This window comes from Trachemys scripta, chromosome 2, assembly GCF_013100865.1.
Source record: "Trachemys scripta elegans isolate TJP31775 chromosome 2, CAS_Tse_1.0, whole genome shotgun sequence".
Taxonomy (NCBI): Eukaryota; Metazoa; Chordata; order Testudines; family Emydidae; genus Trachemys; species Trachemys scripta.
Genome location: NC_048299.1, coordinates 37,220,946 through 37,245,350, shown reverse-complemented (window position 1 = coordinate 37,245,350; position 24,405 = coordinate 37,220,946). Strand labels below are relative to the sequence as shown.

General features: G+C 40.7%; 1 protein-coding gene across 1 annotated transcript in view; it reads left to right on the top strand.

The window, feature by feature from the left end:
* Positions 1-24,405, top strand: part of MALRD1 (MAM and LDL receptor class A domain containing 1) — a 371,329-nt gene that overhangs the window by 319,633 nt on the left and 27,291 nt on the right. The gene's annotated exons all lie outside the window — the stretch shown is intronic.

Below are 24,405 nucleotides of genomic sequence, written 5' to 3'. Positions count from 1 at the left end.
CTGAGCTATAGAGATTAGAATTTCAAGGAAACATCATACACAGATAATTAATTGAGGTTATATTGGTACCTGTGTGTCTCAGAAAATGTTGGATTTATCCAAAATATAGAAATCAGGGTTTGATTTTATTTTACTAGATAGAAATGAGAAAGATGCCTTTTCCTTTTTATTTTACAGAGGAGAACTGAGATTACAGGATTATAGTTGATTCAGAAGAGCCTTTTAACTATTTCTTCTTAGAAATGCTAGCTGGCCTCAAATTTTCACTTATCACTCTTAAGAGACCCAAATAATCTGTTTTAATGCACAAAGTAGTTTATTGCCTGTGGCACACTAGTGTTTAGCAGTATTGCATGAAAAGATGAAAGTGGAACTTTTTAGTAGCTAGACATTTTCCTCAGTGTTTGAGCTGGTCTCTCAAAATCTAAATCCTGTAATATGGCAGGAATTTGTACTTGGAAAGCCTAGGTCCCCACAAACAATTCTAAATGATGCCATAGTGCATTGGATTTTTGGTACTAGATAAAAGTCCGTAAATAAACTGTTACTAACATGAGTGGTTATCTAAAATTGACTTGTCTCTACACACAGTGGTTCAAAGTTTGAGGGTGACATAAATGTTGTATAAGTGAATGTATGCTGAAAGGATGGTAGGGTGGGGATGTAGTAGGAAAATCAACCAAGCGTAGGTTGTACATGTTACCCCTGTTAGAAGCATTATTGTCTATGGTTTTAGAGTTCAAGAGTAGGAATCAGGAGATTTAGGTTTGATTCCCAGCTCTACCAATGACTCAATGTGTGACTTTATGTGAACCTCTTAATCTCCCTAAAGCTCGGTGTCCACATCCATAAAATGGGGATAAAACTTACTGTACCCACCTTTGTAAACCACTTTGAGATCCTTTGATGCAAAATGTCATTTTAAATATTTAATCATTTATTATTTTAATTAATTATAATCTCAATGTAAGCAAATGTGATATGTACTATATTTTGCTTATAACCATAACTAGATTCATTAGAGTAAATAAAATTGCTGCTGATAATTACTGCAAATACATTTGCTTCAGTCTCTACAAATTCCACACCTTATAAATATCACATGGCCTACTAAGGAAAAGTCAGAGTGAAAAATACAACTTGCAGGTAGGACTGTATGAATGCTCATATTGGCATCCACAGTGATTAGAGGTTCAAAAATGCAGGGGCAGTTATTTGCAGACGTAACATTTTGCCCTCAAAAACGAAGGCCATTTTAGAATATTTGGGACTTAATTTTATCAGTAGACAAGATTTGGGAGCTGTTGTTGCATGGGTATATTTATTAATGAAAGACATTGTTCAGGTGGAAACTCTATGTAACATCAGAATGATACTTGTTGCACAGCTCACTAACTTTTTGTGAGGGCACATTAAGAGTTACACTCAAATTATTAGCTGACTTTTTTCCTGCTGAATTCACCAGAATTACTCTGAAAAAAGCTGCAACTCTTTGAAGCCGAGGTTGAAAGCTAAGTTGACAGTCAGTTGGTCAGTGCTTACTTTAAAGCAGGAGGCCTTATAACTAAGCAAACAAGGAATCAGGAATATAAGTTTCTCTCAGCAGATTTCTGATAAATTACATTTAAAAAAATAATATTTCCACTGCTTTTTCACATGAAGTTTGTAAGAAAAGCTGTCAAACTGATCTTCAGTACAGGCGAGCCACTTCCCTTCAAAAGCATTATTGGCCCGATAGACAATACAAGATGTGTGCTGTTTGTTTTGATCTAGCTACAACTATATCAAATACTGGAATGAGTCTACAGTTTGCCGTACTTAACATTTTGCTTCTTTCCTCGGTTTCAGTATCTAGGTTTTTTGGGCAATAAAATCGGTCATTTGAAGCTTGCTTTCTTTTAATATGGAAGCAAGAAATTCCACTTTATTTAAGATTGAAGGAGGAGGAAACAAATTGCTATTTGGGTTGACTGTGTGTGCCCCCATTCATATTCACTTATGTGGGAGAATTCATAGAGTTTGTTTGCATGAATGTTTGGGGAGGAGGCACTGATTCTCCCACTGCCTTTCACTTTGTGTAATCACTTACACCTCCACAAATTGGTGTAAAATGCTACCATTCTGATTTGCTTTGTCCTCTTTGCACAGGTGGAAATGAGTACACAAGTTGCAGGTTATGGCCTGCATTTATGTGAATATGTTTGTCTATGTGCAGGCACATATATTTGTTTGTGATTCTGAATTTTCACACAGGAAGTGGCATACCAACTATATTACAGGTATTGTCTTTTTGGATCTTGGAGTGAGGGTGGTAGAAGGTAAGAGCAGAGGCTGGTTTTAAAAGCTGAAAGCAAAGGAACTGTTTGGTCATCATGCATGCTGCTGAGAAAGAGTTTCAAGGAATATGTGTTTTGTTTTAGCCATGATGAGGAGCTCAGTGTAACACAGGGGCGAGCAAACTTTTTGGCCCGAGGGCCGCATCGGGTTTTGAAAATTGTATGGAGGGCCGGTTAGGGGAGGGGGGTGAGGGCTGGCCCCCACCCCCATCCACTCCACCCGCTTCTGGCCCCCCGCCTCCCCGACTCCTGGCCCATCCAAACTTCCCTGTTCCCTAATGACCCATCCAACTCCCCTCCCCTGCTCTCTGTCCCCTGACTGCCCCCAGAACCAGCTGCGCAGCACAGACCACTGGATCAGGCCAGGCTCTGCAGCTGCACTGCCCCAGGAGCTTGCTGCCCCACCGCCCAGAGCATTGCGCCAGTGGCGGAGCGAGCTTAGGCTGCGGGAGAGGGGGAACAGCGGGGAAGGGGCTGGGGGCGAGCCTCCTGGGCCAGGAGCTCAGGGGCCGGGCAGGAGAGTCCCACGGGCTGGATGTGGCCCGCAGGCCATAGTTTGCCCACCTCTGGTGTAGCAGGCAGGGCCGGCTCCAGGCACCAGCCGAGCAAGCTGGTGCTTGGGGCGGCAGCTTGTAGGAGGCGGCATTCCGCCCCATCCTAGGGCGGCACGGCCGCTTTTTGTTGTTGTTGTTGTTTCGCTCCAGCCGCCCTGTAGGGGGTGGCGGCATGGAGGACGGGAGCGCCCTGCAGCAAGCCCAGCAGGGCAGCCCGTGTCTTTCCCTCCCAGCTGACCGGAGCGGTGCGGAGCCATCCCAGCAGGGGGCACAGTGGCAGGGGCCGCGCCACAGGGTTTTTGGTTTTGTTTATTTTGGGGTTTTTTTGCTTTGCTGTTCCGGCCGCCGTGGTTTATTTATTTATTTATTTTGTTTTGCTTGGGGTGTCCAGAAAGCCAGAGCTGGCCCTGGTAGCAGGTGATAAGTCTGGTGTTGAAAAGTAGATTTGAGCATCAGTGGTGTGGAGGTTGATACTTGAACACATGCAAATGGATAAGGTTACCCAAGAATAAGTTGTAGATAGAAAAGAGGACTTGATGTAATCCTGAGGGATATGTAAGCCTGAATGGAGAAGAGGAGAGGAAAGAAGGGGTTGCTGAATGAATGGTCAGAGAGATAGGGGGAAAAAAAACAAGCGGAGATAGTGTTATGAAACCTGAGGTGGCATAGAATGTTAAGGAGGAGGAGGTGATTCTAAGTGTCAAAGGTTGTTGGGAGATTAAGGAGGATGAGGATGGAGTTTAGGCCTTGAGATTCAGTCATGGTGAGAGCAGTTTCATAGAGCAAAGCGGATGGATGCCAGATTGGAATGGATCTCGCAGTGAATTAGAGGAAATTGAAGCCTATATACCAGTTGCAGACCACTTGTTTGAGTTTAGAAATTCAGAGAAGAATAGAATAGTTGAAAAGACAGGTAATATTGAGATTTGGCTTTTGGAGAATGAAGAAGGTAAGAGCCTGTTTGTATGAAGACATTCATGCACAGATTACATAGGTAGCACAGAGAAGTTCAGTTTTGTATCTTCCCATTATATTACTACAATCTGCAAAGTGATATCAAGGCAAATACAAAGAATTTTCCTGACTTCAGTGTATTTGTGAGTTAGAAGACAGATTAAATATTTGACTTCCCTGGTATAAATAAGAATGAAGCCACCTGCTGCAAAAGGAAATATACAGTATTGATGGAAAAGCTCCTTTTTAGATTTGCTGATGTCTCATGGGAAACTCCTTGCTGAACATCCTGATCAGAAACAATTCTGTTTTTCCTATACTATGTTCTGTTTTCTTTTTACACTTTGTTTTTATTAAGAATATTTGCATGAAAACGAGATGCTTGCTCCAGAGGGATTAATTTGCCCCATTGCTATTTCTCACCTGAAGTCTAACATCATAATCATCTCCAGAGCAGCCAAGTGTGATGTCACAAACAATATTAGTCTGCAAGTGAACAATAAGCTTCAGGAGAAAATGAACCCTCAGGAACAATGTCTTGTTTTCATGTCATAAAAACCAGAGTAATAGGAAGCAATACAGGAAAATACTGCATTTGCAGCATAGACAGAACTGTCCCTAAATACAAAAGAGCAAATGTTCTGTGGCTCCTTAAGATCAGTGTTGTGGAGCCTGTTTTGTAGAAGTTGTGTGAACAGTGCTAAACATTTTTCTTGAATATTTGCTTTCATTTAACAATGAATTTGCTTTGGCCACCTTCATCTCTTTTGTGTTTGCTTTCAGCAATCATATGAGTGATTAAATGGTACTCACCTGAATGCGTGTGGAATTTAAAGTTTGCAGATTCAAATAATCAAAGTTCATGCCTCTCTTCCTCCCTTGATCCCTGAGGTACAAAGGAAACTAATGTACTTCAAATCTGGGTCCACATACATAACCAGGGTATCACGCTCTTGGTTATGTATTTGTGTAATTTGTCTGTTGCCCTTCAGCATACGGTGAGCCAGTACTAGACCTATCTCATCAGTTTCCTGTTCATGCTGCTGGGACCAGAGAGATGAATTTCTCCTCCAGCAGGCAGAGAAGCGATATAATCTGGCTACTACCAACTGTCACAGAGCTGGTCAAGCTTCCCCTTCTGGACACTTAGTGTGCTGCTGTGTCCAGGCTCACACATTGGATCCAGGTGTTTCTGAGCTCCTCTGAGTCTGGGCAGGCTCCTGGCCCAGACTCTAGCTCTGGCCTTTAGACTCACTCCCAGGGTGGAGACTCACTGTCTGATACCCTTTCTTGAAAGTGGGACTCCTACAGTCTAGCTACCCTCGTGCTAAACAAGCAAGTTTCCCTGGCAGCTTAAGCATACTCTTTCTCAGAAGTCCGCATTAGTGCGGTTTGCAGTTTAACCATTTGGGAACACATGACAGTTGAAGCCAAGAACTTAGCAGATGTGCAAAGTAACTTCTTAAACATTTTATTCATAAAGAAAGCACAGAGACTTATAGATCCATGCAAAAACAATAAACCTGCATGCAAAACTCTCCCTCCGGTATCCTCACAACTCCAAGAGCCCTTTGGATTTTGATCTGAGTCTTTCCACAGTCCACGTCCCCCTGGACCTCACTTTTCCAACTCAGTCTTTTCTTCCTGGTCATGGCTTCTCCTCTCTGACCCCTGCAGCAGGCTCCCTTCAGCTGGGGCTGGTCAAAAGCTTCCCTCCTCCTCAGAAAGTGTGTCCTTTTGTGTCTTCCCTGAACCTCCCAGCATCTGAATTTTTAAAAGCCAGTGCTAATGCCTGGTTTCTTTCTTCTTCTTTTTCTTCTTCTTAGATTTTCCACTCCTCTGCAGATAATCTGGGAAGAACCAGGTTCCCTAGCCTCCAGCTATCCCATTATTTTAAAGTGCTCCCATTTGTACAGGAAGCTATTTAGGTTAATGACTCTCCATTGTTCTTGATCCAAGAGAGGTGACACCAACCTGGTACCAGATGTACTGATGGCACATCTGCTGAGGAATTCAATGACACAGCAGTTTCATAAAATATCCAGAATTCATAAATTGTGCATAGACAGATTCCCTGGGTCATTACACCAACATCATCACCACTAATCAGCTTTGTGGATTCTTCAAAGGTACAATCCTTTATGAGTGATCATTCTGCTGGTGTTTTTCTTGAGTGGATCAGCATAGGTAGCAATAGTACACTTGGCACTATACATAACTTCCCCAAGAGGCAGTCTCACATGCAGAGTGTTTAATCCACCAGACCCCACCTCTTCATCTGGTGGCAGTGAAGCTGCTTCTCCTCCTGTAGTTTTTAGAGAAGGCATGAAACTGTAAGACGAGCTGAACTGTAGAATAAGCACCAGAAGCACCTGGACCAACCCCCCCAAGAGCAGTGAGAGAAACCAGTAGGGAGAACTAGGAAGCAAGACAGATTGGGTTGTGGGGGGCTCTGAAAGGAATAGGTAAGACCTTCCCCACACATACCTATAGACCCCACAGGAACCTGGAGAAGTGGGTGGCTAAAGATCTACTTCCTTCTTCCCAGAAAAGAGAAGCCTCAATTTCAAATTGCTTTCCAGTTTTTGGAGTTCATTACTGGGCAAGCAGAGCTAGCTGGCTGTTCTGGATACAGTATCTTTGGAAGGAATCTGCCTGTCTCCGTTTCTTTAATGCCAAAACAACAGTTTGCCTCACTGTGCCTGTTAAACTCTACCCCTAAGTAGCATGATGGAGACAGGCATCTTATTTGATTAAACAAATGTGACAGCACTGCCCCACATTTTTTGTTTCTGAGCATCCAGCATTGTAAAGAAACCCGTGGTAATCAATTTAAGTAATCAGATCTAATTTTCTTACTAAGCAGCATATTTTCTGTGGTGAGAAACTGAAGGTCAGATTTCTCTGTAAAACTGGAAGAACGCAAAGTATCTTCTACCTTTCTGTAACCCACTGTCTGAAATGAAATATTATTGCTTTGATGATCTGACAAAAGTATCATTTGACTAGCACTGTTACAGTATTCAGGATAGCACTCTTTATGGAAGGACACTGGCCAGATTTAGTCTATTGTCATCCTGCACAATGAATTGTTCCCTGGATATTTCCCAGTTTCCCTTTTATGACTTGTTTGGTAAGTGGATAGTTTTTTCTCTACAGAAAAGTTGTACAAACCCAAGACATTTTAAGTTGCTAAATAAAATGGAGAGACTCATGAAAGTGATTTGCAGCCATTCTTATGAGTTTGAGTAGCTGAGTGGAGCCAGCCCCTGCTCTGAGAGTAACAGAAGCAGAACATGGTGAATGTTACTGCTTAAACAGCACAAAGTGTATTTTATCAGTCCCATTGGAATATGCAGGATCTGTTCTGCTGGACGGGCGGAAGCAGTGGAGCATAATTTAACGAGGAAAGTGAAAGTGACTCTGATTTGTAAGAATGCTGAGGAAAAAGTCATCTCTTGGACTTGAGATTTGTAGTTCTCCATACAAAGCTCCTGAGGTAGGCTTACCCATAGTGCTTGAGATGCAAAAAGCATTCCAGCCTGTCTGATATATGTCCTGTGTACCAGGTTGGATTGCCACATTTTTCAGTTGTGCCAAATATGACAAAATTATAGACCACTTACAAGTCAATCTGCTCCTCAAAGAGAAAGCAGATACCTGCGAGCAGTGGAGAGTCAGGGTGAGGGCTGCTAGCTGGGCGGTACCTTATGGCTTACCCTCACCTCAGAATGACTAGCACCCCAGGAGCATCTCTATCATCACACTGAATGTTGAGGTCAGTGTGGGCGAGTGTCTGTCTACAATGGGGAAGAGGTTAGGTAAGTTTCTGAGGAGGAGTCTATACTGCAGAGGTTTCATGATTGAGAGGTAAGGGGGAGGACTTTGTACTGGAAGCGATGGTGTTTGGGTGTCTTGTGGGGAAGGAGGTTATCACATTCTTTAATGCATCTGCTGAAGAACTGCGAGGAACATGGCTGAGAAGCTGTAAAAATAATGGTATTTTGTATTATACTGAAAAAGAGAGAACTATCCAGAAAGCCAGAAGTAAATTAAGAACAAAAAAAACTAGGGATGGTGAAAATAAAGAATGGGAAATCGGGCAAAGAATAAAACATCTTGTGCTGCATCCTTCCCTCTCACAGCTTCTCTCTGCCTTTTGTCTGCATATTGTCTATAGAGATTAAAATTTCATTGGGGCAGGAATCTATCCTTTTTTTAGGTCCATAAAGTGTCTAGCACATTTTTGGACTTCACAGAATTAAATAATAATTAAGGGCCAACTTCAGTTACTTTACCCAAGATGAATAAGTACCTTGCTCTGAGATTGATCCCATTGACTTTAATGAGGCTACTTGTGGATTTAAAGTAGCACGCCAGGTGAATAAGAGTATCAGAATCTCACCCTAAAAGGATTAGAGCAGCATGTCTGTGCTGTAGCTCAGCCAGCTCAGAGTTCCATTGCCTAAGAGAAGTTTGCATGTAGAGATTTCTCAGTGAGAGGCACCTGCATGCTGGTTGTGCATATCTAAAGAGACCATACAGAATATAATATGAAGAGGGCCTGAGGGGATAAACTGTATCCTGGTATGACTGTGGTTAAGGGTTGGAGATTTATATTGCAATGGAGAAGAATGTGATGTGGGGAAAACCCATACTTGGGAAGAGGCAGGTTGGTGGTTAGAAGAGTTAGAGGGAGATTTGTACTGACAAAGAGGTATGTCCTCTATTCTGTGTTGATAGCATAGCATCCTGACCTATGACCCAGCCAGTCCGCCCCTGCAAGACTCCCTGGTGGCACTAGAGCTGCAGGTTACCTTGCTTCTCTCTGATCTTACTTTGTCTTTCTTCCTGCTCAGCCAGCATGAGTTTAACTATGTGAGAATTAAACCCTTTGTGCTGTTGCTAGGTGGCTGGGGCACCCTCTAACAAAAGCCAAATTAAGTAGAACTTCTTGAACTTCTCTTGCCAGCTATTACAATGCTGACAGATCTGCAGTGCTCCATGCATTTTAATTTTAAACAAATACACACAGAGGATTTTTCTCATCACTCTGAAGGGCCTTTTCATGTTTGCCATTGCTCTAATCAGCTACCAGTCTGCATCTCTAAGAGGAAAGCTGTAACTATGTGCTATTCCCACACAGCCCTCAAGAAGTATTCTTATTTTTACCCTAAAGCTTGAAGAACCATGTCTATATATTAGTCTCCAGGTCATCTAGCCAATTTGCATAAACAGTCCTCTTGAAAAATTTAGAGCAGATTTTAAGATGCATTTATTTTAGAAAGATCCTTTTTGTTCACATGGTGGGCAGTACAGTTATGCCGGGGACAAATATGGCTCATTGTGCCTAGCACACTGTAAAATGCAGAAGGCAATTAAACACATAAAGAGTTAATTTTGAAATGATTAATGTAAGCTTACTTTCATGACCTTTTAGCAATCAGAAAGGTTTGGACTCCAAAAGTGAATTATCTCCTTCTTGGATGAGAAATGATTTGTCTAAAACATATGATATTTTATACTCATCTCTGTTTATTTACAATATGTGTGCTTTTGAACACAGGGATTAGATAGCAAAACAGACCACAGACAAGTCACAGGCCAGAGTGCTGGAAAATAATTGTATCAATTACCGTCTGCTCTGTTTGAGCCCTGTCCTAATTTACACTCTGTGATTCCCACTGAGGCCAGTTGGAATGTGCAGGGTGAAAATCTGGGAAAACTTTAACAATTGGTGTGTCTAACTATTACAGGACTCTGCTGGACAACTCTCTGGTGCTGCATTTCCTTTCTGCAGCAGAGAGGGATGACTGTCAGACATAACTGCCTGCCTGATTTTCCCTTTGGTTCTATACACATTAAAGCAGTGGTTCTCAAACTTTTTTTTTCTGCAGACCACTTGAAAATTGCTGAGGGTCTTGGCGAACCACCTAATGATCTTTCCAAATATTGTTTGTACCATTAGCTAACTATTGCAAAGTGCTTTGGATAAAAGCGCTATATAAAAACATTAATAATTAACTTTTTTTGTTCTACAAATAAAAGCACACAACTCATATTTTAATATCAGTAGTCTTACCTTTCTAATGTGATGGATGTGCGCTCTTTCCCCCGCCATGGCAGCCCCCGAGCTGGGGCTGGGAAGGATGGGGGTCTCTCCCTCTCTCCCCCACCTCAGCAGCTCCCAAACTGAGGCTGGGAAGGAGGGCCATCTCTCCCTGACAGCCACAGCCCTGGAGCTGGGGAAAGTCGCCTCTTTCTCTGACCGTCACAGCCCTGCACATCCCAAATTCCCTCCACCTTTTCTAACCTCACTGCCCCCTCCCACCTACCCTGTATTCCCCCCAAGGCCACCACCTCACCTTATATGTGCGTCTTCTCCAGGGTCCAGGCACCTAATTAATGGAGCCACAACTACGCGGCTCGACTAATTAGGTGGGTGACCCTTCATCCCTTTGTGTGCGGCTGCCCAGGCATGCACCTTAGAGGGAACTATCCGCGGACCACCTGAATGGAGCTCGCAGACCACTGGTGGTCCATGGACCACAGTTTGAGAGCCTCTGTGTTAGAGCATCATAGGGATAGATGCAGCCTGCATATACCAGCTAGGTATTGCTCTGGTGCATTGCACTTTGGTCCACTCTCAGCAAAAACTTATTTCAAATATGTATTTTTAATAACTTTTTAATTTTGTGTCTTTACCATTCTTGCCAGACTCCTTTGTCAACTATTGGTGGTTTCCACAGACAAATTCCTGTCCTACTCCAATTGATAGCAAAACTTCCATTCCCTTTAGTGCAGCCAAAAATTGGCCTGGGACTGTAAAACAAAAATGGTAAATACTTAAGACTACCTGATGACTGATTTCCTATAATATGTAACAGGAATTTTGTACCCTTAGACACTGGTGTGGAGGTTTGGACCTGGACTCCCTTTCAAACAGTGACACCAGACACACCAGAATGCTCAGTTCAGAATTCTGATGTTGTTTGCACAGGATAGAATTCTAATGTTATGAATAGGGAGCTCTTCTCTGGAACAAGCCATTTGGAAACCACTGATTTACTTCCAGGTGAATTAAAGTAGATGGTTTGATATGTATTGCAGTCTAGAAGGACAATGATCAGTAGGAGTTCATTAACCAGCCGTTATCTCCAACAGCTTTCAAACAGGGGGGAAAAAGCACAATTCTTTTTTTTTTCAGTCCTCCATGAAGTAATAATAATGCAAATGCTATGTTTATCTGGAGATTTTAAGAAATTTGAAGAAAGTTCTCTTATAAAATGTGCTATCTTTAAGTGCACTTAAAATATTGCACTAATATAGGTGTAGTAACCCACTGGGGTAACATCAATATGCAGATTATTTCTGCATGATAGTTCCCATCACAGCAGTTCAGAATGGAGGGTTGTGTATGGGATGATTTGGTGTGTCAAGGCAAAGTTGTAGTGGCTACCTATTAGGGTGCCACCCCTACCATTACAAGTCTGGTGCTGCAGAATAATGGCCATTTGGGGGCTGCACTGGGGCTCCAGACCTTGGCCCTTCCTCCCAAAACTTGGGTAGGTCCAATTTATAGAGCCTATTAAGATGGGACCAGATATGGGCCAGAGACTGAAAATATTTGTATTCACTGCCGATAATTGTGAAACACTTTCTGTTGACTACAGTCCACTTCTTCGGATGCATATAGAGTGTACGGCTGCTACTCTGAAAACTTTCTGTTGGTTCTCAGTAAATAAATAATAAAGCTAGCAGTCAGAATAACCATGACTACAAATTAAATTGTATTGTACTAAATTGTACTATAGGTAAGCTTTTGTTAATATATTTCCATTGTCTTTACACATATATTTCCACCATTAAATCTTTTTCAGCATTTTGTTATATTGGAAAGATGCAATTCGTATCAGTTAGAATTCCTAATAAACATAGAACTCTAATATACTTGGAACTCTACAGTCATCTCAGTAATCATAGCAGTAAGTACGCAAATCCTCAGGCATCAAGATAAGAATATAAAACGTAGCGATATGTTTTGTTTAATATAAGGGGATGATAAGTGATTAAATAGGTTGGCATGAAGACAAAACTGACCTTTGCCTCTTCCTAGAATTATTATGGACTTATTTATTTATTTACATTGGCAGTGAAAAATGTCTTGCAAGAAGTACAAAATAGCATTAAAACTTGAACTCACCATTTTTCCTATTGCTGTATTATAAACAGTTGTATAGTGCAGCAGAGTGTACCTGCAATGCTCATATAAGTCAAAGACCAAGTATTGCATAATAATATTAGTAATTCTTTGTATTGCTATAGCTGGTGGGTGCCCCAATCAGGGCCCAGGGCCCATTGTGCTAAGTGTTCTACATGTACATAACAAGAAGCTGGTCTCCTCCCCGAAGTGCTTCAGCCTAAGGAAGCCTGGCAGACGAAACTCAGCACCATATACAACTGGATCCATCATTTCCCCATGCTATCCCATAAAACCAACACTTGGTATAGCATCCTTGACCTTCACATGTGCGCTCATTTTGCATCCTTTTCACCTCCAATGTAGACTTTAGCACAATATAATTGTTTCTGATAACTTAATGTATACAGTCAGTATAAGAACATTGCACTTGGCATTTGCTTTCCATAGCCACTATGAATATGTTTGTAGAGTATTTTCAGGCCAGTCAAATGTATTTAAGTATTTTTCTTACATACCGTAGAGATTGTTGAACCAATGTTCTGAAAAAGAATGTATAACAGTGTGTCTAGAAAATGTAAAATTACAGCACTTTTGTTACCGTAGCCAAGTTTGTACCATCTAACCTGATAAGGGAGCTCTGCTGAGTGTGTATGTACTGCAATAGTAATCAAATAAGAGATAACCAGCTGAGATTTCATGGCTGGAGATTCTGTTTGACCAATCTCCTCTACTTCTTGAGGGGGATATATACACACAGTTGTTCAGAGACAAGATAAGGTAGCATTTATTGATCAGACAGCCTTCAAAGAATGCCATATTATTTATCAAGATTTGCTTAGACTTCAATGTTTAGTGATTTCTGTGCCACCGGGGTGGGGTGAGGGGTAACACTATTTCTAGTGCAATATGCTGAAATAAGCAGACCTGCCTTATTCTTTTTTCCGATTGGCACAGGAAGGCAATCTGTGATTCTCTGGAGACCACTGAAAGTGAAGGGTAGGCTGAAAAGGGCCGTATAATGCTCTCAGTGGTGCTCCCATACAGATAATTCCAGCTATGCAGGGGCATCCAAAGGCAGACCTTGGCCATGTCTGCATTAGTCTTTTGTCTTAGAACTGGGTCGGAGAACAGCCTACACTAGTCTGCTGGGCTCACGGGGCTATGCTCTTACGTAAATGGAAAAAAGATTTTAACCTTAATACTATGAACTGTAATGTGCTTTGACTTCAATAGAAGTTATGAAGTGAAATTAGTGCTAGCTGGTGGGGGTGGGGGGTGGAATTTCCAGACACAAGTCAACAAAAATGAGGTGGAATTGATTTTGCTGAAATTTTCAGTGAAAAAATTCAGATTTTCTAAAATATCAAAACATCTGTAGTTTTCTGATGGAAAATCAAAAATGTTCAAGGAAGTGGGCACTTTCTAGAAAATGGTTGTTTCATCAAAACGCCAATTTTCAACAAAATATTTTGACCTGCCCCAGCCTAACTCCCTCATGTATCAAAAGGAGAAGAAAACCTCCCTCCTCCTCCCACTTCGACTTAGTATTTTTGTTGTTGCTGTTGTTATTTATATTACAGTAGCACCTAGAGGCCCTGTCCAACACCCATTGCTTTTGGTGCAGTGGATTTACTAAACACATTGTCTGCCAGTTCCCCATTTGTAATATGGTGATAATAATAATACTTCCTTTCTCCCAGTCTATCTTTTTTTTTTTTTTTTGGTCTTATTATACTGTAAACTCTTCACAGCAGGAACTGTTTCTTTCTATGTGTATGTACAGATTACAGAACCTATCACAAAGAGCACTCAATTTTAGTGGGGGCCTTTAGTTGCTAAATAATAACAACAAATACAGTAATCACATATGCAAATTAAGTACACCAATTGTTGTGTATTTTTGGTGTGCTGGCATAGGCTTCTAACTCATGGAACCTAGTTCTGAAGAAATAGATGTAATTTAAGGAAAAATACAAGCATAAAATGAGTCATTCTCAAACATTTTTATTTTTCTTGTGTTTTTAAAATTGCAAAGTATTGAAAACTAGGTAAAGGGAATAGACCATTTGCAATGTATTTTGTACATCATTGACATTTCTTGGAAGATGAGTGTTGGGGTCATTTAATTATAAGCTATATAGAGAATGAAATTCAATCTCGATAATTGTTGATCTTTTATAGTTGTAATGCTATCTTTGTAATCCTCTCTCTTAAGTTCTGATCATGTTGCCATTGAAGCCAATGGCAAAACTCCAATTGACTTCTATGGTGAAGGATCAGACCCTTGTTTAAAAAAAAAAAATTGTGAGCAGAAATAGTTTTCATCAGGGGATAGCAGCAAAACTGCAATGGTGTTTTTTCGAAATGTCTGTCACTACAGTGAATCTTTGCTTAGCTACATTTTGAATTTTTATTTTTGTGGTTACAGTTAGTCACATATTGTATGCAGTAGGAATCAACAGTCCGTTAGACGAAAAGTGTAACCAATATACCTCTGAGTCTTTGGTTCTCGGCAATTTATACTCTGGAAAATGTGTTCTCTTCTGCTGTCTTGGGGTCACACAGACTAAATTCCTTGTGTGTAATTCTCATGGATGTTAATGGAGTTACACATCTGGATCTAGGTCAGTGTACGGAACTTACTAATGTCATTATCGACCATTAATGAGTTTATCAATACGCAGTAAAACGAGATGGCCAAGCAGTTGTGTACCTGGTTCCATGAAGCTTCTCAAGTGGCTCAAGGGTGAGACAGGAATTGACATAGATATAGGAAGTATTGCTATAGATACTATCTAAGCAATGCCAGTCTTTCAAAATTATAATCCTGAACTTTCCTCCAGTTCAGGCAAACCACAATTATATGCATATCACAAGGGGTTCGGCTGGGGGGTGGTTACTGGACTCAAAATGGCCCTTCCATCTTCATTCATTTGGAAACCCTGTGTTTATGAAATGTCATGAGAAAATAGTCCATTTACTTACCTTCCTTGTGATTAGCTAAGCCAGGGTTTAGGGGCTGGAGTTACAGTCACCACAAAATAAGCACATCTGCTGCAGCTTTAAAAGTGTGGAACCAGTAATGCTTTCCTAATCACCACAGATATGGCTAGTGTGCAACCTCCACAGCATATTTTGCCCATTCCTGGGTCTCAGTTCCCAGTGAAGTCACAACCCACACAATATTGTCTCTGCAAGTCAAGCTTTTGGCAACAGGCTCATGAAAGAAGGCTCAGGTCCAAACCATAAGAGACATGTCAGCAAACAGTTTAACTTCCTTTTTGCCATGTGGGTGACCAGAGCAACAGGAAGGCTGGTTTTATTCAAACCTCATGGAAAGAGAGTTCCCAACATTTGTTTCAGGATGGGAGGGGGAAATAATTAAATAAATAATGCTATTGTGGTCTTGATAGGAGTCAAATGCTCAGCTAATATAATTATACCCAGAGATAGGTACATTCAATCAGAAAAATGCCAAATATGAAAACTGCTTATCCTCTTTCACCTCCCACCCTATCAGGAAGGAAGAAATAGTTAAAATCTGTGTTCATAGCAAAATATTCACAGTTTGCTTTTCTATACTTTTGGTTTCAAAGATGCAGCTTTCTGGCTAAGCTATTCCTCAGAGCCAACATTTTAGAACATATTTAGTAAAATTAAAAAAATGATTGAAAACATGTAGAAGCTAGCCTTATCTGAGAGAATAGGTATGCAGTTTTACAATTTCTTGCATCAGCAGGGAGGTAGACTGGATGCACCAACATATTTTTTTCCATTTTTAACTTCTATGAAAGTGAAAAATGTATACATTAGGGCCTACATTTTCAAAACTGTTCATGAACTGATGTTCCTCAGATTTTGGCCAGTCAACTTGAGACAAGTTAAGTGGGAGCAGCAGTTGCTCAGTGGCTCTGAAAATCAAACCCTAAATGCATTGATTTGGCCATCCAAAAATTGAGGCACCAAAATTTGACCTACACCTATCAGGCCACCCCAATTTCTAGTGCCAGTGTCCAATATGACATCAAAACATTATATTGGAACAGTTATTATCTCTTGGATTTATATGTTTTAGGCCACATACTGATCCTACTGAAGTCAGTAATCTGGCCTTTTATATTTTGGATTTACAGCTTTATTCCAGAGTTTGATGCAGTGTTTCTATATTGCTAATCGGGTGAATACTTTATAAGATGAAACTTACTGTTGTTTGTCACATCACTTAGCATTATATACCTTAGGTATTATGGGACAACAATTTTACACAGCCTTGTGAGTGAATTGTGTAATTCAGATAGAAAGATAATTCCAGTAACACTGGTCTACAATTTTTGAGAAGTCGTCTGCTTCAGAGATAAAATGTGCTATTTATTATGTATTTTGATGTGCTGAATTCAAATATGACAATTAAAACAACTGATTGGCTACTGTTTCTAAGATATTTAAGTTTTTACATTTTATGTCTAAGTATATTGTATAGATAGTAGAGTTTTAATCATAAATTGTAAACCTAGGTCTTGTCATGTATTTATGGTTGCTCTACATGATAATATGTCACCTGTCCTGTTTATGTAACACTTTAAAAATCAGCAAAAGGGTTATATAAATAAAATTTATTATGAAACAAAAGGCAAAAAACTATTATGTACATAGTTTAGTCCTATTCAGTGTCTACTCGGCACTTCTTGGCTTGTCTCTTGTATTCATTAAATGGAGCATCTCTTGTCACTGTCCAGCAATAGTCTGCAAGCATTGATGGGCTCCATTTGCCCTGATAGCGTTTCTCCATTGTTGCAATGTCCTGGTGAAATCGCTCGCCGTGCTCGTCGCTCACTGCTCCACAGTTTGGTGGAAAAAAATCTAGATGAGAGTGCAAAAAATGTATCTTTAGTGACATGTTGCAACCAAGGCTTTTGTATGCCCTGAGGAGGTTTTCCACCAACAACCTGTAGTTGTCTGCCTTGTTGTTTCTGAGAAAATTTATTGCCACTAACTGGAAGGCTTTCCATGCCGTCTTTTCCTCGCCACTCAGTGCATGGTCAAATGCATGATCTCGAAGAAGTTCACGAATCTGAGGACCAACAAAGACACCTTCCTTTATCTTAGCTTCACTTAAGCTTGGAAATTTTCCACGGAGGTACTTGAAAGCTGCTTGTGTTTTGTCAACGGCCTTGTCAAAGTTCTTCATCAGACCCAGCTTGATGTGTAAGGGTGGTAACAAAATCTTCCTTGATTCAACAAGTGGTGGATGCTGAACACTTTTCCTCCCAGGCTCCAATGACTGTCGGAGTGGCCAATCTTCCTTGATGTAGTGGGAATCTCTTGCACGACTATCCCATTCACAGAGAAAACAGCAATACTTTGTGTATCCAGTCTGCAGACCAAGCAAGAGAGCAACAACCTTCAAATCGCCACAAAGCTGCCACTGATGTTGGTCATAGTTTATGCACCTCAAAAGTTGTTTCATAGGTTTCCTTCAAATGGACTGCATGACCAACTGGAATTGATGGCAAAACATTGCCATTATGAAGTAAAACAGCTTTAAGACTCATCTTCGATGAATCAATGAACAGTCTCCACTCATCTGGATCGTGAACGATGTTGAGGGCTGCCATCATACCATCGATGTTGTTGCAGGCTACAAGATCACCTTCCATGAAGAAGAATGGGACAAGATCCTTTTGACAGTCACGGAACATGGAAACCCTAACATCACTTGCCAGGAGATTCCACTGCTGTAGTCTGGAGCCCAACAGCTCTGCCTTACTCTTGGGTAGTTCCAAATCCCTGACAAGGTCATTCAGTTCACCTTGTGTTATGAAGTGTGGTTCAGAGGAGGAGGATGGGAGAAAATGTGGGTCCTGTGACATTGATGGTTCAGGACCAGAAGTTTCATCCTCTTCCTCGTCTGACTCAAGTGAGAATGATTCTGGTGCATCAGGAACCGGCAGTCCTTCTCCGTGGGGTACTGGGCGTATAGCTGATGGAATGTTTGGATAATGCACAATCCACTTTTTCTTCTTTGACACACCTTTCCCAACTGGAGGCACCATGCAGAAGTAACAATTGCTGGTATGATCTGTTGGCACTCTCCAAATCATTGGCACTGCAAAAGGCATAGATTTCCTTTTCCTGTTCAACCACTGGTGAAGATTTGTTGCACAAGTGTTGCAGCATATGTGTGGGGCCCACCTCTTGTCCTGATCTCCAATTTTGCAGCCAAAATAAAGGTGATAGGCTTTCTTAACCATAGTGGTTATACTGCGCTTTTGTGATGCAAAAGTCACTTCACCACAAACCTAGCAGAAGTTATCTGCACTGTTCACACACGTACGAGGCATCTCTGCTCACTTTGGCTAAACAGAAATGTGTCCCTTTGCAAAATCAAACACTGACAAATAAGAGAGAACAACACTGTATGATTTCTAGAGCTGATCTAGGGCAATTTGTTCAGCAGAGTGATGTAAGCTTCGTTATGATTGCATCATCCATGACTTCTAGGAATAACATGATGCAATTCATATCATGTATGATGCAATACCAGCTTCAGATTGCATCATTCATTGTTTTGCCTAAAAAGCAAGTACTGTCCAAACCCAGTCATAGATTTATTCATAGATCCAGTCAAAGATGTATTTTAGTCATTTCTGGTTTAAATTGAGATCCCTTCCCTTTATAACTCACTTATCCTCCGCCATTCCCAAATCAAGGGTCGTATATACTGACCCAATAGCATATCTTGAAAACTAGAGCCAATCAACAATTTTAAGCATCATTTTTGTTCTCAGTGACCCAGAATTAGTAAAGTTTGACTACATTTATTTCAGAAGCATTTTGGCTGTAGAGCAGTAATAGGCTTATATAGAAGTGACAGACCGAAGTAGCAATTGTTATGGTGTTAACTTGTGATCAAACTGCATGCTGTATGTAAATTATTGTAGTGTCTTAAAAATTATGGGCAAAATCTTCAGCTGGTGTAAATAAGCGTAGCTCCATCTGCAAACCTAGCTTAACAAAAAAGCAGGTGAATGTTGTGATGAATAACACGTAGAAAAATACCAGTTCAACTTTTACTTCACAAAACAGGTCATGGGTTAAATAACCTGTGCTGTTCATTCCTTGTTCAATAAAAAACGGCTAAGACAAGTCCAGAGCAAAAAGCCAGCACACCAAAGCGCAGAACATAAGTGAGGCACAATATTGTGTAAATCTGCTACCAAAGATCTTCACGTTGATATAGTACCCTGCATTTAGCTGACTTAGCAGTAGAACGACTGAAGGTTTATTTGGTTTGGGGTTTTTTTTAATGGAATATTGGATTTCACTTTGCACTTTTGTCCTTGCAGTTTGTTGGCTAAACAAGGCACACAGATGCCTATCCTTGGAAGACCAAGGATAGGATTGGCCTGTTACTCAATGGGGGGGTGGAAACAATAACAGAAAGTGTGGAAATGGCGGAGTCCTAAATGATTTTTTTGTTTCAGTTTGTACCAAAAAGTTTAGTAGCATTTGGACATCTAACTTAACGAATGCAAGTGAAAATGAGGTAGGATCAGAGGTTAAAATAGGGAAAGAACAAGTTAAAAATTCTTAGACAAATTAGATGTTTTCAAGTCACTAGGGCCTGATGAAATACATCTTAGAATATTCAAGGAGCTGACTGAGGAGATATCTGAGCCATTAGCGATTATGTTTGAAAAGTCATGGAAGACGGATAAGATTTCAGAGGAGTGGAAAAGGGCAAATATAGTGCCCATCTGTAAAAGGGGAGATTACAGACCAGTCAATTTAACTTCAGTACCTGGAAAGATAATAGAGCAAATAATTAAGCAATCAATTTGCAGATACCTAGAAGATAAGGTGATTAGTCACAGTCAGCATGATTTGTCAATAACAGATCATGTCAAATCAACCTAATAGCTTTCTTTGCCAGTTTAACAAGGTTTGTGGATGGGGGAAAGTGGTAGCTATGGTATATCTTGACTTTAGTAAGGCTTTTGACACTGTCTCACATGATCTTCTCATAAACAAACTAGGGAAATACAACCTAGATGGAGCCACTATAAGGTGGGTGCATAACTGGTTAGAAAATCATTCCCAGAGAGTTCATAGTCAGCTGGAGAGCATATCAAGTGGGGTCCTGCAGGGATAGGTTCTGGGTCCGGTTCTGATCAATATCTTCATCAATGATTTAGATAATGGAATAGAGAGTATACTTATAACGTTTGCAGATGATACCAAGCTGGGAGAGGTTTCAAGTGCTTTGGAGAATAGGATTATAATTCAGAATGATCTGAACAAACTGGAGATATGGTCTGAAGTAAATAGGATGAAATTCAGTACTCCACTTAGGAAGGAACAATCAATTGCACACATGGGAAATGACTGCCTAGGAAAGAGTACTGAGGAAAGGGATCTGGGGGTCATAGTGGATCACAAGCTAAATATGAGTCAGCAGTGTAACACTGTTGCAAAAAAAAGCAAACATCATTCTGGGATGTATTAAAAGGAGTGTTGTAAGCACAACACAAGAAGTAATTCTTCTGCTCTACTCCTCATTGATTAGGCCTCAATTGGAGTATTGTGTCCAGTTCAGGGTGCCACATTTCAGGATAGATGTGGACAAATTGGAAAAAGTCCAGAGAAGAGCAACAAAAATGATTAAAGCTCTAGAAAACAAGCTCTGTGAAGGAAGATTGAAAAAATTTGGTTTGTTTAGTCTGGAGAGGAGAAGACTGAGCGGGGACATGATAACATTTTTCAAGTACATAGAAGGTTGTTGCAAGGAGGATGGAGAAAATTGTTCCCCTTAACATCTCAGGATAGGACAAGAAGCAATGGACTTAAACTTCAGTTTAGGTTGGACATTAGGAAAAACTCTCTAACTGTCAGAGTGGTTAAGCACTGGAATAAATTGCCTAAGGAAGTTGTGGCATCTCCATCATTGGAGCTCTTTAAGAGCAGGATAGACAAATGCCTGTCAGGAATTGTCTAAATAATACTTAGTCCTGCCTTGAGTACAGAGGACTGGACAAGAAGACCTCGATGCAATCGATGCAGCAGGTGTCTAGTGAAGACCCGCTAAATCAACCACAAAGCACTCTCCAGTCGACTCCGGTATTCCAGAGCCCCGAAAAGAGTAAGGGAAGTCGCTGGGAGAGCGTCTCCTGTTGACAGAGTACAGTGAAGACACTCGGATAAGTTGACCTAATATGTGAATAACATAGCTGGAGTAGCATAATTTAGGTTGATTTACCCCGGCAGTGAAGACAAGCCCTAAGGAAGACAGTCCATTGAATAATGAAACCATTGCATCATATTATTTGTATGGTTAGGTTTCTTAAAGGCAGGATTTGACCTTGTATTTTTTCCTTCTCCATCTTGCAGTCTGCCATAAGTTCTGACCTAATATGTATGGGGTCACTGGTTGATTTGTAGCTGTCATTTCAGTAATACTGACTGTTTCAAGCCTAATATCATTCTGAGTCTAATAATTCCTCTGAAATGGTCTCTGTTTGGATTGTAGTCCTCCAAAAACTTTCATAACTTTTAATATAACTGAGTTATTTCCACCCTGATGAAATTGAACTCAGTTGCTCAGCAGTACAGTTTGCTCTTACTAATAAATGGATCAGCTCCATCATGAAATGTCTTTGTTCTAATCCAGTATTTGCCAATTAAACTTATAAGGGATTGGTGAACTGGTTCAAACAAAATATTAATCAGCTCAATCACCCCAAATTTAGACCTACCTGAATTAGATTTTGAAACAATTGATTTAACTTTTTTGGTTTTGTTTGTAATTTTTTTGCTTTCTTTTTTCATTTCCAGTTGTTAGTAGGATCTTATGCAGAAATACCACAAAAAACTATTCTTGTGGTATTAGTCTCCTCTCCAAAATTAGAAAGTACTGAAATCTCATGAGAGATCTTGATTTTGTTGGATTTCCATTCCAAGTTTTCAGGCAAGGAAGCTCAGAAAAGACTGTAATGTACTAATTGCTATATGTGGATAATCCTGTAGCACTACCGTCTTCTGGTTGAAACCATTATTTGTGATTATAACCTCATGTAATAGCTGGCCTACAAAGTAACTTTAAGCCCTAATGCCATAGCAAGCAAATGGAGATTCTCCTAAACTTCAGTGGTAGAGGCCTGTGTTTTTAGAGCAAAAGATCATGAGTTGATGCATGTGTGCTGTTACTTGAACTGCAAGAATTGTATATGATCATGGAATATTATGGTATTAAACCTTGGGATGCGTTGTCTGGCCCTCCAAATCCTCACTAGTTCATAATAATGATGGTTGTTTTCACTTATTAAAAATGGGATACGCAGTGGGGGAAATGTGCAAAGCCAATTATTTTAACCAATATATGATTAGAGTAGGTTTCCAACTGCATTTCTCAAGATAACAAGTAGATGAATATATGTTAGGACTTGAATTAAACTTTAGGCTCAGCCTGTGTATGAGTCAGACCTGAGTAAGACCTGAGTCACAATTCTTTTCCAGACCCCTCTTTGCTCCCGAAAGGAAGTAATTCACTGTCCTGTAATTCAGCTATTTAATCCCCTCATCAAGTCAGGCTGAGAAAAGTGCAGTTTATGCCCCTACCTCATTCTAGCTCCACTCAGCTCAGCTGGTTCTGAATGGTAGAGAGGCTAGGTAGGAAGAGGTGGATTCTTCTCCTGAGGACAGATAGATATGTGGTGTGTTTCTGACCTGCTGAGGGGTCTGAGGAAGCTAAGAAGGTTTAGGAGGGAGTTGGGAGAGTCAATTAAAGAGTGTAGGAAAAGTGGTGTGTTAAAGGTGAGATTGAAGGGTGAAAATGTAAGATCAAGAGAGAACAGTAAAGGGGTGACTGAGAAAGAAACTGTTTTCTCCCACCCTGCCTTTTACTGCAAAGTGTCCCACTTCTTTAATCTGAAAGGTGTCAGAGGGAAGCAAGCATTCCTTTTAATTCCCTCATCTATTGTCAAGCTCCCTCATCCATTGCCAACATAGATCTCTGTGATCCCCTTGACCTCCGCTTTTTCACTTTGAAAATATGATTAGCTTGCAGGATAGAGGGGCAGGTTGCAGATATTCACCTCCAGTCCCACTACTTATTTGGGACCAGGTGCCAATGCCATAGAGTACACAAGCAGCTGTTTTTTTTATTTGTCGTTTACAGACTGGCCTGTGGATTAGCATTTCCTCTGGAGCATGTGAGAATATACTGCTCTGGCACAGGGCAACTCTGTGAGATTTACAATGAATAGCTATGGTGAACAATTCCATAGTCTACCCTGGAACATAACTTTCGGTTCTGCGGTTAACCACCGCTGCCAATCCAAGATATTAGTACAATAAAAAGTTGCTTTAGTCTCTTTAGGAGAATAGTTGAAACTTGAAGTACGGTACTTAATAGCACTAAAGTTTATCCTCATTAGAATAAGGTTTAAAAAACAAAAGCACCTAGTTTTAAAGAGTTATGAGAAACTACAAATAAATAAACAACATCATGTGGTGACACATTAACAGTGCACAGAGATCACTGCACAACAACTTTAAGAAGTACTTTAATGAAAAACTGCTTGCTATTCAAAATCCACTTCTCTTTTTAAAGCTACAGGCTAGGCTTAACCCCTTTCCCTTCCTACCCAACTCCCCTAGGCCACAATAGTCCAGCCCCTCAAGGACAGTCACATGAGGGAGCAGAGTCAGACCTCCTGACCCCCAAGAAATAAGAGAATTCTTTTGGCTGCAGCCAGAGCAGCAGCGGGAGTAGGAGGGAAGTAGTCAGAGAGGGCTTTCCCATTTCTGGCCCACTTCTCAGAGCCTGAATTTAAGCCCCAGGGACCACTGAGGAGAGACCCGTGGGGTAGGAGCCTCAACCATCTCCTGAGACATGAAGCCAGACCTCCAGAAGGCCAGAGACCTTGCACCTTCACAGCCCTGAGTCCCTCCCTCTGGAATCTGGAGTATCATTTCAGCTGACAAAATGAAATGGCTGCTGACAGAGAGACCCAAAAAACCTTTAAAGTGAGACTAGGTGTTACTCTCTCAATGAGCCTGAGATGGGGTTATGAGTCAGAGGAGAATTTGGCATAACAGGGGAATTTAGGATTTTTAATCTTATTTTTTTTAGTGGTGTTAATTCACTGGCACATGTTTACTTGCAGGTAAATAGGGCCTTTCAAAACTTGAAAATAAGTTAGGGATAAGTTAAAAATGTAAAAGAGGAGGAACTAGCTATAATTAGTACTTAGAGATTGTTTATATCTTAAAAAGGAACTTTGGTATTACCAACTGCAAATGTGCAAACATCATAAATCAGACCCTGAAAAATCATGACATTGACTTTTTGCATTCTTTT